We start from the raw sequence: 18,648 nt of genomic DNA on the forward strand, positions 1-18,648 counted from the left end.
GTGAGATTACACCCTCTGATTCTTGGCCTCTATTATCACTCTTTCTCTCTCACAATCCCACCACACGTTGTGACACAATTGGATGCTACCTTTCTCTACTACACCCTGGCGGATTGCTTAATTGTAGAACTACAGTTATACTGATACTCAGTCACTACCAATTAAACCCTCTCACTAGCTTGCTTTCTCACTTACTCTACAACTTTCTTAGAATAAATTTTAAGACGAAAATTATTCTATGCACTTAATCTCTCTTCTCTCTTTTGATAACTCAATGATGAATGGTGAGTACCAAACTTTTACTAAGAGGCGGGGTGGGGGGGGTGAATCAGTACAAGAAATAAAAACTTTCTCTGAATCGGTTTGTCTGCAAACAATGTGCTTTGTCAAACAAATAGTAATACCAGTCTTAATCAGAGTACAACTGGCAAAACTCAGAATAATTGAGACAAGCATAAACCGGTTGACACTTATCCTTTCATACAATCTAAAACTTCATTTCCATTTCACCCTAGTGCATGAACATGTAATCTATCATCAAAAACATAATAACAACTATTTCACCATGATTACCATCAGACATAAGACACTGAACCATCACATGAAAACATAACACATGAAACATAGATTTTTCATGTGGAAACCCAACTGGGAAAAGCCACGGTGGGGATGAGTACCCACAAGATATTTTTGAACTCTTTACAAGTCCGCTCTATTAGGAGCCTTGTCTGGTTAAAGACTAATACAATAGGTTCTGTTAGGAACCGATCCTGTTAGGGATCACCCAGTTAAGGGATGGCTATAATACCCGGTTAAGGGTTAAACCCTATTAAAGGTTACCTTGTTAGAGGATTTCAAGAACTCAATGAATTTGAGTCACCTTGTTAAAGGATTTACAGCAAGTCGGTTAAGACTACCCTTTTAAGGGATTTTCCAACTGTTGAGGTGGTTAGAGATCAGCAGGTATTATAATGATCTGGTAACAACACTCAATGCCAATGCAGATCCGCTTTAGCTCCTCTTCACCTTCTGCACTTATACTTTGCAGGTATCACTTCTCTCCTCTTGGTCTGGCAAGAATAACGTATCTCTTCTCTTAGATACTCACACACAACTTTTGTCAACAACCTCAACATGAAATACAACATCGACCTTATAGAAAATAGATAGGTCGGTAGCATAAACCCTAAACCCTAAACCTGTTAGGTTAAGCAATTCAAATGGTTCAATCCTGACCGTTCAGCACATTGCATTAATTGCAACAGTCTTGAGTCAATCTCAAGACATTCTCCATCATTCATTCTCCACCGTATTCATGGAAGCTAATAACCCGTCATGTGTTTTCACTATTTATAGACTTTGCACATTCCTGAGGTAGATAGGAGAAATCTCCTTCCTGAAGGATCCTTCATGCACACAAGGCTGATGTGGCAACACAATCTGTTCTTCATATAATGCCTTCGGTTGAGTCATATAAGCTTGGAGCACTTCAACCAAAAACCCTAGAGCTAAGACTACCAACCGATAGTCATATCACATTCCATGTGCCGGTTCACATCTCAACATACCGATTCTCCTTAACCCATATACCAGTTCTCCTTAACCCATACACTGGTTCTCCTTAACACATATACTAGTTCACAAGCATACCGGTTCACTCCTCAACATATTACCATACCGCTTCTCAACACCATACCGGTTCTCTTTACCATTTGCTTAACTTCAACAAACCGGTTCAACACATTGCCGGTTCACTTTTTGGCATATTGACATCAATGACAACATACAATGTCATCATACCGGTTCACATAATGCCAACAATCTCCCCCTTTGGCATTGATGGGAATATACAAAGATATCTCTCCACTTCACATCTTCTACCCAATTTCTGTAGATATTTTCTCCACTTCACATCTTCTCCCCCTTTGACAACAATGCCAAAGAGGAGGCACAAGCTTCCCTGCACCCTTCAACACATCAATCTTGAAAAGATTTGACAATGAAATACTTGACTGATGTGGAGCACATACCTTAGATCACCTCCTGAAGGGGTAGCACCCCTAATTCACCTCTTAAGCAGGTAAATGTAGCCTTTGGAAGAGGCTTGGTGAATATGTCTACTAACTGCTCCTTGCTGGAAACATGTTCCAGTGAAATCTCTTTGTTCTAAACCTTTTCCCTCAAGAAATGATACTTAAGCTCAAAGTACTTGGTTCTAGAATACAAAACTGGATTCTTGGAAATATTGATAGCACTTGTGTTATCACAAAATATGCTTACCGGTCTAGAGACACAAACTTTGAAACCATTTTGTACATGTTTCATCCAGATTGTCTGAGTGTAGTTCATGAAAGCTGCAACATACTCTACTTCTGTTGTAGACTGAGAGATATAGCTCTACTTCTTACTCATCCATGAGACTAGTCTACCACCGAGAAAGAATACACCACCGGTTGTACTCTTTCGGTCGTCCACATTACCAGCCCAATCAACATCTATGAATACTTTCAAGTTGAAATAATTGCTATAAGGATACCACAATCCATAGTCAATAGTTCCCTTTAGATATCTAAGAATCTGCTTGACTGCAACCAAGTGGGATTCTCTTGGACTTTTCTGGAACCATGCAGTAATGCCAACTGCATGTATGCACTACATAATGCAACTTACCAATCAATGATTGATATTCCTTCTCATTAACCAATGTTGAGTCATCCTCTTTGGATAGTTTACAACTAGTCACAATTGGTGTACCAACTGGTTTGTTTTCTTCTATGCTAAAGGTCTTCAACACCTCTTTGACATACTTGGAATGAGTGATAAAGATTCCATCTTTCATCTGCTGAATCGGTAGTCCAATAAAGAACTTAATCTCCCCTATGAGTGACATCTCAAACTCTTTCTTCATCTCATTTGCAAACTCATGACTCATCTTGTCATCTCCACCAAAGATAATGTCATCAACAAATACCTCACAGATTAGGATCTGATCTCCTTCAGATTTCAAGTAGATATCGCTATCTTTGCTTGTTCTCTCAAATCCAATCTTCACAAGATGGGAGTGCAGGTGTTCATACCATGCTCTAGGTGCCTGCTTTAGACCATATAAGGCTTTATGTAGCCTACACACCATGTCACTATCTTCGGATAGGGCAAACCCATCTGGTTGCTCTATATACACCTCCTCTTCAAGTACACCATTTAGGAATGCAGATTTTACATCCATTTGATATAATTTGAATCCTTTGAAAGCTGCATATGCAAGAAGCATACGAACTCCTTCTAATCATGCTACTAGAGCAAAGGTTTCTCCATAGTCTTCTCCTTCTTCTTGAGCATACCCCTTACATACCAATTTGGCTTTGTTCCTTATCACTGTGCCCTCTTCATTCAACTTATTTCTGAAAACCCATTTGGTTCCAATGACATTCTTATGCTCTAGTCTAGGTACAAAAGACCATGTACCATTTTTCTCTATTTGGTCAAGTTCCTCTTCCATTGCCTTGATCCAGTCTTCATCTTTATGTGCCTCTTTGAATGATTTAGGCTCAAATTCAGAGATCATACATGAGTTTTCTCTGACCTTTCTTCTTGCAAGGATTCCTACATCCTTATATCCTATGATCTTCTTAGGATCATGATTCAGCTTGACATACCAAGGAATGGTCTTAATAGATTCCTCTTTCTTTTCTTCTTCATCCTCTTCTTTATCAGTATCAGCATCTACATCTACCAGTGTAGGAACACTGTTACTAGTACTTGGTTAACTGGTAACCAGTTCCCAGAAAGTTACAAGTGGTTCATTTACCGCTTGCTTACTTATGGTTTCCTTAGATTTCTCAAAGGTTTCATCAACTCTCACATTGATGCTTTCCATAATTCTCTAAGTCCTATTATTGAAACACTTGAGAGCTTTGCTTTTGGTGGAATACCCTAGGAATATTCCCTTATCAAATCTCGCATCAAATTTGCTCTGTTGTTCACTCCTCTTGATGTAACATTTGCTACCAAACACTCTAAAGTAGCTAACCACAGGTGTCTTACAAGTCCAATACTCATAAGGAGTTTTATCCTTACCTTTCTTGATGAGTACCCAATTCATTGTGTAGACTGCAGTGCTCACCGCTTCTCTCCAATAGGTGTGAGCAACCTTTCCTTGTATCATCATTGTTCTTGCTGCTTCAACCATAGTCTAGTTATTCCTCTCTGCTAGGCCACTCTGTTGTGGAGTCTGGGGGGTAGATAGTTGCCTCTTGATGCCATGTTCTTCATAGTACTTGTTGAATTCATCAGAAGTGAATTCCCCTCCTTGATCAGTTCTAAGGCACTTGATCCTTTTACCGCTTTCCTTTTCCACTAATGCTCTGAAAGCTTTGAACTTTCCAAAAGCTTTAGACTTATCTTTAAAGAATGTGACCCACATCATTCTTGAGCAGTCATCAGTGAGAATCATGAAGTACCTATCAGCCTGCACACTCCTAGTTTTCATAGGACCACACAAATTAGTATGAACAAGATCAAGTAAATTGTCAGCAGTGAAAGGTTTACGTTTAAAGGTTGAGGAAGACATTTTCCCCAGTTGACACTCTCTACACAAGGTATTTTCTGGTTTTCTCAGCATTGGCAACCCTCTAGCTACCTTGATCTTACTGGACTTCACAATGTTATCAAAGTTTACATGGTAGAGTCTCCTATGCCATATCCAGCTATCATTAAACTTGGTCATAAGACATGTGCTGATGTTTGCATTCATCTAAAATAGGTTACCTTTGGTCTGCATGTCAATGGCCACCAATTCACCATTCTTTCCTTTGATTCTACGCACTCCATTCTTGAATTCTAGAGTGAGACCACTATCATTCAGCTGGGCAACACTTAGAAGGTTGTGTCTAAGACCATCAACCTAATACACATTGTCAGCACTGCTCTTTCCATTCAGAGAGATGGACCCTCTACCTTTGACCATACATGGTGCATCATTACCAAAACGAACCACACCACCATCATATTTTTCCAAAGATAGAACCTTGCTCCAGTCACCAATCATAAGGTGAGAATAGCCATTGTCAATAATCCACTCATTGGAATTATCAAAGTAGGAGACAAGAGCCTTCTTGTCTGATACATCTTCCTTTACTATAGTAAACAAAATGTCTTCATTCTCTTCATCTTCTGATTCCTCATCTATGACACTTTCATCAACTACAACAAAACAGTTTCTCTGGTTTCCTCCTTTGAATTTCTTGAACCTCTCCGGTTTATCCTTGTTGTCACCATTAGGACAGTTTATAGCAATATGTCCTATCCGGTTACAAAAAAACAATTTCAAAGGGAGCTTACCTCTGTATTTACTGATTCCTTTAGGAATTTTCTTGGCAAGAAGAGCTTCAAATTCCATCAGAATCTCCTCATCATCCATTTCTCTGCTCTGTCTTGGTTCACCACTGGTGCTTGCTTCTTTTCCTTTTTTGGATGGTACAACAGAAGCTTTAAAAGCTGATTCAGTCTTTTGAACAATGCCATCAAAACTATTTAGCTCATAAGTTGTCAACTTTCCAATGATGGAGTCTAGGGATACCTTAGTCTTGTCTATTGATCTCAGCTCCCGAATAGCAGCAACCCTCATTGCATAGACCGGTAATAAGGATCTCAAAACTTTGCTTACCACAGTGGAATCTTCTATTTTACCACCTACACTCTTGATATCTCTGACAAAAGTTTTGATTCTTATTCCATACTGTTGAATGGTCTCACCTTCAACCATCCTCATGTCTTCAAACTTCCCTCTAAGGCTTTCTTCCTTAGCTTGTTTTACATGCTCATCACCACCATAGATATTTTCAAGAGTATCCCACACTTCTTTGGGATTAACTTTATCTTGGACATCAATAAACTCAATGTCAGATAAACTACTAATTAGGGCTTCCATGACTTGCCCATTCTCCTGCATCTCTCTCTTTTGGTCATCGGTGAGAGTACCAGTAGGGGCAACATAAGGATTCTCAACATAGCTCCAGTGTTGAGCACCCATGCTTCTGATGTATATCTTCATTTTGTCTTTCCATATACTAAAATTATCTCTATTGAACTTTGGACCTTCCCTCTTCATCATTGGATTGGGATCTTTTCCTCAAGCGGTTAAGCTTATAACACAGAGGACCTAGAGGATGCTCTAATACCAATTGATAACTCAATGATGAACGGTGAGTACCAAACCGATACTGGGAGGGGGGGGGGTGAATTAGTACAGGCAATAAAAACTTTCTCTAAACCGGTTTGTCTACAGACACTACGCTTTGTCAAACAAATAGTAATACCGGTCTTAATCAGAGTACAACTGATAAAACTCAGAATAACTGAGACAAGCATAAACTAGTTGACACTTATCCTTTCATACAATCTAAAACTTCATTTCCATTTCACCCTAGTGCATGAACAGGTAATCTATCATGAAAAACATAATAACAGCTAGTTCAACATGATTTACCATTAGACATAAGACACTGAACCATCACATGAAAACATAACACATGACACACAGATTTTTCATGTGGAAACCCAACTAGGAAAAACCATGGTGGGAATGAATACCCACAAGCTATTTTTGAACTCTTTAGAAGTCCACTCTATTAGGAGCCTTGTCTGGTTAAAGACTGATACAATAGGTTCTGTTAGGAACCGATCCTATTAGGGATCACCTGGTTAAGGGATGGCTAGAATACCTGGTTAAGGGTTAAACCCTGTTAAAGGTTACCTTATTAGAGGATTTAAAGAACTCAATGAATTTGAGTCACCTTGTTAAAGGATTTATAGCAAGTTGGTTAAGACTACCCTGTTAAGGGATTTTCCAACTGTTGAGTTGGTTAGAGATCAACAGGTATTATAATGATCTGGTAACAACACTCAATGCCAATGCAGATCCGCTTTAGCTCCTCTTCACCTTCTGCACTTACACTTTGTAGGTATCACTTCTCTCCTCTTGGTCTGGCAAGAATCACATATCTCTTCTCTTGGATACTCACACACAACTTTTGCCAACACCATCAACATGCAATACAACATCGACCTTATAGAAAACAGATAGGTTGATAGCATAAACCCTAAACCCTAAACCTGTTAGGTTAAGCATTTCAAATGGTTCAATCCTAACCATTGAGCACATTGCATTAAGTGCAACAGTCTTGAGCCGATCACAAGACATTCTCCATTGTTCGTTCTTGTTAGTTAACAAATTTGTCTTTTATACATTGTGTTCTTAAATCTCTGTATGCCCATTAATTAAAAGACAGGCAACTAACAGTTGGATAATTTTAGGAATAATTATCCTCTACATACAGGTAGAGCTTCCCAACAAAGAATGATTTTCAATCAGCTCTGATTATAGTAATTTAATTTGCATACTTTTTACCCGAAAGTACTTAAAGGCAGATTTATATTCACTTGTTAGCACACAATGAATATATTCTCAATTAACAACACCAATTTTATCATGAAGTTCACAGACTTCAAACATTTGTTTTTCAGGGGAAAAGCATTGTACATGCATTCACATATAATGAGAAGAAAAGTAACAAACTCCAGATTCAAACTAAATCCACACAGAGATTATCATCTAAATCAATTAAACTCACAGATTTAATACTACAGAACTTGCAACAATTTTATTTATAAAAATTGTTCTCTTCTCTCTCAAAACATCATGAAAAACAGATCTTTATCTATTGCATTCCTTTTTCCCCCAAAAATCTTTCAGAACCAAACAGAGTCTTTTTCATCCCTTAAATAGCCACAGCAAGGCTTACAATAAAGCAGGAAACACAGAAAAACTAACTTTCCACCCCATGAAGTTCAACAAAATTCACCAAATGAAAATGTTTTTTTTACTACCAAAAAATAGAGCCTATTGTCTAGAAAACATGGAAACACTTTTAAGAAACATATTCTTTCTTCTAGTTAGAATATGCCGTAATGAAGTGCTAGATAACAGGCTTATGTGGAAGCCCCACGTGTGCTATGCGCTGCTTCCATACCTCCTTTTCCTTGTGAACCTGTGCAACTTTATCGGAGTGACTATCCAGATGTCCAATGCACAGGAAGAGAAACGATTCAATTTTGGTGATAGTAGTTAGGTCATCTGAGACCAAGCCCTTAGCTCCTTCACATAGTTAATCTTTTTCTCAAAAGATTTTGTTATTACTTCAACGATCTTTAGTGTCTTGTCACTTTTTAGGCAATTAATTTTGATGCATAAGAGCTCATTTTGCATGGAAGTGGTTAACTCTGCAAGTTGGCCTGCCAATTTTGTGAATTCCTCATATGCCTATTTTATCAATGAATTCCTCCATTCAATATTCTTTTGGCAGACATACAAGATGCTATCATCCAACCCTGGCACTGGTTTCTCAATTAGGAATTTCATAACTTTGTAAGTCTATACTTCTCGCATCTGTGTAATCCTTGTTGCCCATTCCACCTATTCATCTGTCCAATTACTTATTTCAGTCTCCAATTCCTTCATTACTTGTATTGCCCCATTATGAACTTTACTCAAGTTCCCAAAATACTCAGCTCCAGATTTCTGCATCTACTCCAACCACTCCATCACGGTCTCTATTATCAGTCTACATTTTTGTATTTGTTCCAAGGTTTTCTGATTGACCGGTGACTTTGGATCAAATGATGTAGGCAATTATGACAAGGGTTGAGGATTCGGACTATTCACGGCCTCAATGTACTCTACCATTCTGTGGAACATCTCCTTCATTCGATGTTTGTCCCTTTCATCTTTCCAAGTCCTTGTGATAATCTTCTTAGTTGAAGCTTCAAGATGAAGAATGTCTATGGCACGAGTAGTAGTCCCTATGTTTACTTTTTCAACAGTAAAATCTTGAACTGTAGGATTTTCAATCTTGGCATCTGTCAATGGATGTGCAATCTCTACCACCCAATCTCCACTATCAACATCAAAATCAATTTTTGACACAATCTTTGATTTCTTGGCTTTGGAAGTCTTTCCTAGACACTTACTCACCATATCTTCCATCGAAATGGATGTGGGGACTATGTTTCTCTTCTTGCTACCAAGCATATTATCCAACCAGACTGGGCCTGTGGAAACTGGAATCTTTACAAAATCAGTTCCTACATCTTTTTCATTTCTTATTACCATGATAGAATCTACCTGAAGGGTTTCCTGTGCTTGCTGGCTAGTTTCCTCATCATCTAGATTTTGTTGCTTTGAACCTGGATTATCATGAAGGGCATCCATTTCAAGATCAACCACTACTGTGTCTAGAGGAAAGGACCTTCTTTTACTCCTAGTTTTAGAGCAGGTAACTCTAATAGGAATCAATTGCCCTTTGCTTTGTAATGCCCTACTCTTCTGCTCACCTTTATCCCTTTTGTGAGAATGACCTACATCACAAGATTGAATAAATGTATTAGAAACCAAGCTCTTAGAGGATGAAGTTGAACCCTTCTGTCGGCTTTGCCTCAATCGGTGTTTCTCAAGCCATTTCTCCATTCTTCGTATGACCATGAGGGTTCTAGCCTGAATATCTTCCTCCTCATTTTTCTCCCAATCTATCTCTGAGATTACCCCTAGCTGCTTATCTTCAACAAACTGTGGATCAATTAAATCTTTTTCATCTTCCTCGATATGTGCAGTGTTCATTTCCAGGCCATACTCTCTTACTTGTCGCACAGTGAATCTCAGGTGGGCTCTTCTCCGGACCTCATACTCATCCTCACAGTTTATCCAGAAATCTTCTAGACTCGGCATATGCTGAAAATGTTCACTAATTGTAAGGTGAGTTGTTGCAAAACCTTTAATATCAAAGTTAGTGCGAGGAATATACAGTTGAAATTGAACTGTTTGAACTCTAGCTCTAGGTTTAAGGCATCTGAAATAGTATTGCAAGTGTAATGTGTTAGTTCAATAGGGAAAGATACTCCTGTTTGATACTTTTCTCTGTATTTATTTTCTATATAAGCAAGCTGTCTACTTACTTCCATTAGCACCTGTCCATCAAAGACATACCTCGACAATTTATAGGGTTCTCCTTCAAAGCCACCAACCCTCAGATAAGTGAATCTAGAAAACTGAATATAGACACTACCATAGGTACTTATAAATTGCATAGCTTCTTCAGTCAATCTCTTATGCATATCTCCCCTCAATTCAAATACTATCCTGCCTAGGAAAATATTTTGAACCTTATAATAATTCTCTGCTACCCTGTGTTTCTGTAAATGTGGATGGTACTCATAAATTTTCATATTATTCTGCCAAACTTCATGGAATAAACCTTTCCATTGTCTTATACAAGCTAAGCAATATATAAGATAGGAAGACATATAAAAATTCTTGTTTCCAAAGCAGCTTAAGCCCTCATGAATTCTCTCTGCAATCAACTCGGCCCATTCTATATATCTTTTCTCACCATAGATAACCTAAACAAAGAAATACATCCAATCCTCCCAGTAATAGGCAATATGATTCCCCTGCATTCTATGCAAGAGAATGATAATGTCCCTTACTTCTTGAATCATGTGATCACGGGTTAATAGGCTGGGCAACTAAGAACCTCCTTTTTGGAATTTCAACAACCAATTTCTAGCAATAACACTTTTGTAATAGGCCCTTTTTTTTCTAAAACAACCCTTGTGACTTGCAAACCATCCAATCTTCATACTATTCTTTCTCAGGAATCCTCATTACTGTGGCAATGGTCTGCCAACTAATTACTAGCAAACTTTTCCTCTTTACATCCCTAATACACCTCTTGACAAGGTCATATCTGCTCATACATTCTAAAACTAACTCTAGACATGATACGACAAGGGGAAATGCTGCAGCTTCAATTAACCCACTATCTAGAATCTTCTGCATTAATGGGGTATTGGTAGAATCACGTGCTCTTTCATGAAATTCCTCTAAATTCACTAATGGCAGGAAAGTGTCTCCTATGTCTGGCAAGGAACAGACTAAACTAGATTTCGGGTCCAGTTGAGGTGGTTTTGGTCTCATCTTTACTCAACAAATAGGAAAAATGAATAGCAAGAAGAATGGACTGAACTAACTGAAATATTGAACAACACTTTTCAATTTACACAATTTAACAGGGAGGAAAGAAGAACTTTAAGCTCACCTTTCATATAGAACCGAAAATTCACACAAAGCTGAGAAAAGAAACTACCGCTGCCGCTACTTCCCTACTGACTGATTTGGACAAATGATAGAGGCCAATAATTTACTTTCAAAGAAATAGACTTATAACATAACCTAAAATGTCGGTTGCATGACTTTTTATGACTCTCGCCTGTCAGATTATTCATGCCCATTGTGCTGAAAGGATTTGATCCTGACACCTTATTAATTCCCATGTGCCTTCTCCTTTCATATCTTTCCTCAACATGATTATCTCTAGTACGGATGTCATTATCATTCATTTCCTTAGAGGTTCATCACTCAAATCTAGAATATTCCTTTATATGTCGATATTTTATTACTTTGTCTTCAAAATTATCTATCCTCGAACCTTGAACCCTAAACCACTAAAAAGAAGTTCAGAGGTTCAAGTTCAAGACTGCACTAGAGAATAAAACATTCAGCCAAACAAGGACTCACACTTTATGAATGCGACTCACAAAAGACTTAATACAAGATGTTTGAACCTTGAACCTTGAACCACTAAAAATAAGGTTCAAGTTCAACGACAATTATCACAAAGTCTATTGATGCCCTTTTGAACACAGCCATTACTTTATAAACCAACTTTGAACTTTGAACTTTGAACCACTTTTTTATGAAAGGTTCAAGGTTCAAGTTCAAGAAAGGCCACAAAATGAAAACTTTCTTTGGATGCAGAAAAATTAAAAGAGCAGACAAACAGTTCTCCACCGTATTCATGGCTGCTGATAACCCATCACGCGTTTTCATCATTTATAGACTTTACACATTCCTGAGGTAGATAGGAGCAATCTCCTTCCTGTAGGATCCTTCACTCGCATAAGGCTGATGTGGCAACATAATCTATTCTTCATATAATGCCTTCGGTTGAGTCACATAAGCTTGGAGCACTTTAACTGATAACCCTGAAACTGAGACTACCAACCGGTAGTCATATCACATTCCATGTGTCGGTTCACATCTCAACATACTGGGTCTCCTTAACCCATGTACTGGTTCTCCTTAACACATATACTGGTTCACAAGCATACCGGTTCACTCCTCAACATATTACCATACCGCTTCTCAACACCATACCGCTTCTCTTTGCCATTTGCTTAACTTCAACAAACCGGTTCAGCACATTGCTGGTTCACTTTTTAGCATATTGACATCAATGACAACATACAATGTCATCATACCAGTTCACATAATGCCAACATCTTTTTCTTCTCTGCAGCATAATCTTTCTCTGTCTCGAGCCCATGTATTTATCACCATGGTTCTCAGCAAGAATGCATTCAAGCACTGAGCAATTAGGGTTTCCTCTACCAGACACAATCTTCATTAGATCCATTCCATTCTATCTTGGATCGATCACCTGTACTCCAGGGATGCATCAGTACATTTTTTCCATTGTTTGATGCATACTTGCTAAAGATAGCAGTCACGTACAAGATTTCCTACCTTGAAATCTATCAACTCATAAAGCACTTAGCTATTTCCTTTTTGAGGTATTCTTGCAATATTATTTCCTTTGCATTGATCTAGGTGCCAACTGCTTCCTGATCTTCCTTTGTTATTCTTTATTCCTCGAGCCACATCAGTTAGTTACAATCCTATGATTTATGGTTGTTTCATTAATATCGACTAGCTATTTTAACAACCAAGTCGATGGAGGCTTTACTAACCTTTGCATGTTTGCCACCTTAGCTCCACATGGCATCACAATGGTCAATCACTTATCTCACTGGCACAGTCGGTTCATACTTGATCATTAAACAAACTCATACTAGTACATCCCTTTACCAATGAGACCTTCTTCTTCTACTAACCGGTAGTCCACACTACACTAGTAATATATTTTCACCTCTGGTGGTTTGTGATAACTTTAACATTCTTCCTCTTCATCAAAAAATAGGCAGCCAACCTCTAGACCTGTTTATTTCTCTACCAGTTGTTGCTCAACATGTTAATATGCACACAATCTTCATCTTGGTTTATGCTTTACTGATAAGCCTTCTTTACTAGTAGATGACCCAAGTCATGTGTACCCATAGCCTTCCTTTTGTCTGCTCACTCTCATGTGAATTTTCCATCATATCGGTCACCCCTTCTTTCTTACTAGTGACCTTGCCAAACTAGTTGACATCAATGACAACTTAATGCCAAAATGCCAACAATTTCCCCCTTTGGCATTGATGTCAACTTATCGCAAGACACTTCATACTGATACATTTCTCCCTCTTTGATACAATGACAAAGGGTACTGTAAACTCCCCCTTTGATCTCTATCACCTCCCCCTTTGACATCTATCAACTCCCCTTGAGCCACATAAATCCTTTCTAGGTGGGGGACACAACTCCCAAATTGTGTCGGAGGTACTCAAAAGTTCTTACTAGTAATGGTTTGGTGAAAATTTTGGCTACTTTTTCTCTGCTAGGGACATAATCCATCCTCACTTCCTATCCTTCAACCTTCTCTTTGAGAAAATGGTACTTGGTAGAAATGTGCTTTGTTCTGGAATGCATCACTAGATTCTTTGCTATGTTGATTACACTTGAATTGTCACACCAGATGAGAATAGGATCAGTGATGTCCACCTATATATCTCTGAGGGTCTCCTTCATCCAAAGCACCTAAGAGAAGCATATCACAACAACAATGTATTCAGCTTCAGTAGTAGACAAAGAGATTGAATCTTGCTTCTTGCTATTCCATGAGACCAACCGGTCACCTAGAAAGAATGCACCACCACTTGTGTTGTTTCGATCATCAATGCAACCTGCCCAATCAGCATCAGTGTATGCTTCCAAGATAAAATATCCTTGTTTAGGATACCATAATCCATAACTAAGTGTCCCTTGTAGATACCTAAAGATTTTGCTTACAACATTCATATGTGATTGCTTAGGTGCAGCTTGGAATTTGGCCACCATGCATACTGCCTCTACTATATCTGATCTAGAAGAAGTTAGATACAATAGATTTCCTATCATGGATATATAGAGTCTGGTCCACCACTGATCATTCATCATTCTTTCTTAATTTATTGTCGGTCACCATGGGGGTATTTACCGGTTTACAATCTTCCAGTTGGAATTTCTTCAACATCTCCTTTGCATACTTGATTTGTGAGATAAAGATTCCCTTATCTTGTTGTAATATCTGCAACCCAAGGAAGTACGTCAATTTACAAAGCATTGACATCTCAAATTCTAACTACATCTAATCAGCAAATTCTTTGCAGACGGTGTCCTTGTTGCCTCCAAAGATAATGTAGTCTAAATACATAACCACAATGATCATGTGGCTCCTATCTTTCTTTATATATAGATTGATATCAGCACTCCCTTTTTGAATCCCTACTCCTTTAGGTACTGATCTAATCTTGAATACAATGCTCTAGGGGCTTGTTTAAGGCCACTCAAGGCCTTCTTCAATTGGCACACAAATATTTCATCATCATGTAGCAGAAACCCTTCTAGTTGTTCCATGTATACATGATCTTCCAAATTTCCATTTAGGAAGGCAAATTTTACATCCATTAGATTTACTTTATAGCCCTTATAGGCAGAAAAGGCTAGAAACAATCTAATTGCTTCTAATCTAGCTATCAATGCAAATGTTTCTTCAAATTCAATCCCTTCTACCTGAGAGTATCCTTTGCACACAAGTCTAGCTTTGTTCCTAACAATCTTACCTTCTTCATTCATCTTATTTCGGTAAACCCATTTAGTGCCAATGATGTTCTTGTGGTCTAGTCTAGGGACTAATTCTTAAGTCTTGTTCTTCAAAATCTATTGCAGTTCTTCTTCCATAGCATCCATCCATTCTTGTCTTTTGCTGACTTCATTGAATGTTTTGGGTTCAACTTCAGTCATAAGGAAGAGGTTGACTTGTTCATCATTCCTCGCAAGTCTTCTTCTAGTATGGACACCATCACTCTTATTTCACAGAATTTGTTCTTCTGGGTGATTCAACTATACATATTGGTTAGGAGCCTTCTTGGATGCTTCCTTTGGTTCAATTTCTTATTAAGCTCCATCATCTTCATCATTGGAATTATAATATCGATTAACCAGTGGTTGACATCCTTTGTGCATATCCTCATCAACTTTTACATGCACACTCTCAATGACTCTTGTTAGGCTTTTGTTGAAGTATTTGTAGGCCTTGTTGTTAGATGGCTAACCAAGGAAGATTCCTTCATCACTCCTAGAGTCAAAACTTCCTAGAACATTCGTATCTTTCTCAATAAAGAACTTTCTTCCAAATACTTGTAGTATTTAACTGATGGATTCTGTTTTAGCATATGATGAAGTAGAGACAATGTATGTTATCATTGATGTCAATAAGTGCTCAAACAGGTGTACTGTTATGCACTGTTATGAAGATTGGAAGTAGTTATGGTCAACCGAGATGGAGTGGATTGATGTCAAGCTTCTCTAAGTGTGACTACCAGTTGGTAGTCTCTGATCAGCTCTAGGGTTTTTAGTTTGGCTTATACGGTGCAACTGATGGTGTTTTATGAATGATAAGGATAAAGATCAGGATACCACATCAGCTATGTGCACATGAAGGATTTCCTTGAGGATCTTGTGCATGAAGATCGAATGCATTGAATTCCTACCTTGGGAATGCATGATTTTCTGAGCAGTGTGTGAAGAGCACGTGATGAGTTACTGATTTCTAGATGTAGTGAAGATTGGACAATACAGAATGACTTAAGATCTGTTTCATATTGTTCCATTCTATGCAATGGATTTAACAGTCAGGATTGGACTGCTTGAAATTGTAAACCTACAATACTTAGGGTTTAGGGTTTATGCTATCAACCTAATTGTTGTCTATAAGGTCAATGATTTTTTTTATTGTTGTGGTTGGCAAAAGTTGTGTTTGTGTTCACATGTTTTGATACTTGCCATACCAGAGTGAGGAATCTGTAGACTGTGATTTCATAAGAGAGGAACAAAAAAGGATCTATCTTAGCAAGGAGTGTTGTTATCAAATCAGAGTTTTACCTGTTGTCTTCTATCCATTTCAATAGAAGGTAAATCCCTTGACCGGGTAGCTTTAAGAAGCTTTATTGTAAATCCTCTAACCAGGTGGCTCAAGTTCATTGAGTTATTTAAATCCTCTAGTGAGGTAACTCTTAATATGGTTTCAACCTTTAATAGGGTATATATCCATCCCTTAACTAGGTGATCCGTAACAAGATCGGTTCCTAACAGAACCTTTATTGTAGTCTTTAACCAAACTAGGCTCCCAACATAGAGAACTTCAAAAGAGTTCACAAACAAGCTTGTGGGTATTAATCCCCATCATGGTTTAACCCATTTGGGTTTCCACGTAAAAAATCTGTGTTATGGGTTATGAGTTTTTCTTGTAATGATTGTGTGTTTCTGATTAAGTTAGATATGCATGAAATGTTAAATGGTTGTGGTATTGTTGATACAACTCATGCATGATTATATCAAGAAGTAGTCATCAAGATTTAAGATCTGTTAAATGTTGTTTGAAGTATTTGTGTTTAACTAGTATTACCATGGTTAAGTTCAGTAGTGAAGACAACCGGTTAGCATTGTTTTAATATGATAAAGTGTTGACAAGTTTTTTTGTGTACTTATTCACCCCCCCCCCCCCTTTTAGTACCAGTTATGAACTTAGTAGTTCATCATTATTCATCATTCTAGACATACCACAACTCATATGGTGGCATTTTGCTGTTTGTTCTTAATTGAACTTGATTCAAAGTATATGCAGCAGCATGATCAAATTCCTTCCAATATGTGTCTAGCAGACTGGCCTCATTTAACATGGTTTTGGCCATCTCCTTAATTGTCATGTTCTTCCTTTCTACCATACCATTTTGTTGTGGTGTCCTAGGAATTGAGTATTTCCTTTTAATTCCATGTTTTTCATAATAATCTTCAAATTCATTTGATGTAAACTCTCCACCTTGGTCTAATCTTAGGCATTTTAACCTATACACACTTTCTTTCTCCACCATCTTCCTAAAGATCTTGAATCTTTCAAATGCTTGTGACTTATCTTGCAGGAAGGTGACCCATGTCATTCTTGAGTAATCATCAACAAAGAGCATAAAGTATCTTTCACCTACAAGTTCTCTTGTCCAAGTTGGACCACACAGATATGTATGCACAATTTCAAGTTGTCTTGAGGTGTTGTACTCTTTTGTCCTGAAGCTCACCTTAGTTTGCTTACATTTCACACATTCATCACAAAATGTGCTTACCAGTTTGATGATGGGTGGAATATTCCTCACACACCCCTTTTTTCTTATTTCAACTAGGTTATCAAAGTTTATGTGGCCCAATCTTTGGTGCCACAACCAACTTTAATCAACCTGTCCTAACATGCATTGGGACTCATAGCATTCCTTCAGATTATAAACTTTTCGATTGGTTCTCTTTCCTTTTGCCACAACTTGACCAGTATTGTCTTTCTTTATCTAGCAACCGGTTGAGTCAAAGGTGAATTTATAACCTTTGTCACACATCTGACTCACACTCAGTAGATTGTGCTTTAGGCCTTCCACATAATATACATCATGTGCCTTCAATTTTCCATCAATACTTAGATTTCCTTTTCCCTTTATTTTGATGGATGAGTTGTCTCCAAATCTTACTGAACCACCATTCAAGTCTTCAAGTTTGATAAATTTCTTTTTGTCCCTAGTCATGTGGTTGGAGCATCCACTATCTATGACCCATAGATTTTTCCTTTCAGCATGTAAGGCAATCTACACTGTGAGACTTGATTCTGTCTTTTCTTTTTCTTTTTCAACCCATACCGGTTTGGTTTCCTTATTCTTCTCAGCTGCTATATTGTGCTCATGTTTCGTTATCAGCTCTTGATTAGGATTTGTCTTCTTCTAATTGATCTTCCTATTTTTACACAACCTTTCTATGTGTCCAAACTCTTGATAGTTATAGCATTTCACATTTTCATTAGAGGGTTAATTCTTAAAACTATTGTACGGTACTAGTTTATTCTTCCTACATTCAAAACTCTTGTGACCATATCCATTACACTCATAGTAGACAACATTCATATCCTGGAGTGTACTAAATGGATTTCTATTTTCATAACTCATAGAGGATGTATTGTTTAATCTATAGTCGGCTATTCTATGCCCAAATTTATTACACCGGTAGCAATAACTATGAAAGTTTGAAACATATCGGTTAGGTTTCCTTGGTCCTAAATGGGACTACCTCATTAGGGGTCTTCCCTTCATATTGTTGAATCTGGTGAGTCCTTCATGGTCAATTTGCACATTTCTCCTTGGATCTTCATGTTGGTACAAAGAGTGTGGCCATCGGTTCATTGTTGTATACCAATTTGAGTGGTGATTTCCAACAACATCTGCATATGTCCTTTTATCGGTACCCTTTCCTACAATGAATGTCTTCTTTTCTTCATCATCAGTTGAAGAGATTAACTTTATTTC

This window comes from Cryptomeria japonica, chromosome 3 (assembly GCF_030272615.1).
Source record: "Cryptomeria japonica chromosome 3, Sugi_1.0, whole genome shotgun sequence".
Classification (NCBI taxonomy): domain Eukaryota; kingdom Viridiplantae; phylum Streptophyta; class Pinopsida; order Cupressales; family Cupressaceae; genus Cryptomeria; species Cryptomeria japonica.